Genomic DNA, 800 nt, shown 5'->3' with positions numbered 1-800 from the left:
TCTTCTATAGACACTATCAAATATCTTTTCCATACAGAGAAAGGACATTACAAGGCCTTCCCAAAATTCATAATGATGCTGCTGGGGCTGCCTCACTGCAAATATAATGTCAACAGTTGAGTCCTACCAGGTCCAAAGCCATGTTGTTCTTAAGACTTGTTTGTATTATTATACCTTGGCAAAGTGCGGTATCAGTGCGACCCCTGTAGTTTCTACAGTCCTTCCTGTTCCCTTTCTTGAATACAGTGACAATTAGCTCCCTCTGCCAATCTTCCAGAGTCTTCTTCTCACTTTCCACAACCATCATGACACGATTGTGCCACTGTTTCCCAACCTCCCCTGCTGCCTTCACAATTTCGACACTTACTTCATCCATACCTGGTGACTTTCCTCCTATCATCTTGTACAGTGTCATTTTCATTTCTTTCTATGTTGGACTAGGAGATGAGGATAATAGACTAAACAAGGTAGCACTGGACCTGGTTACAATACAACACCTAATTTTCCCAACAAAGAGAGAGACACGAACACAGAAGAATATTAAATTAGTGGTAAGACTGGTTTATGAAAATAAAAGCAAAGAAATTACTCATCCAGATCCCCTTGCTGAGCTGTAGCTTTTGAACTATTGTGTAAACATAGATGTATTTCCCATAAAATAATGAGCCTGACAAATATAGATGAGCTATGCATTTAATTTCACACTGTACGAGAAAAAGAAGTCTGGAGAATATATTAAAATTCATTTGAGGCAAAAGTCGTGGGCATCAACAGATATAAATGAATGAAAAAATACAGGA

This window comes from Schistocerca cancellata, chromosome 5 (assembly GCF_023864275.1).
Source record: "Schistocerca cancellata isolate TAMUIC-IGC-003103 chromosome 5, iqSchCanc2.1, whole genome shotgun sequence".
Lineage (NCBI taxonomy): Eukaryota > Metazoa > Arthropoda > Insecta > Orthoptera > Acrididae > Schistocerca > Schistocerca cancellata.
The sequence above is the reverse complement of the archived record's forward strand: the minus strand, read 5'-3'. Positions refer to the sequence as shown.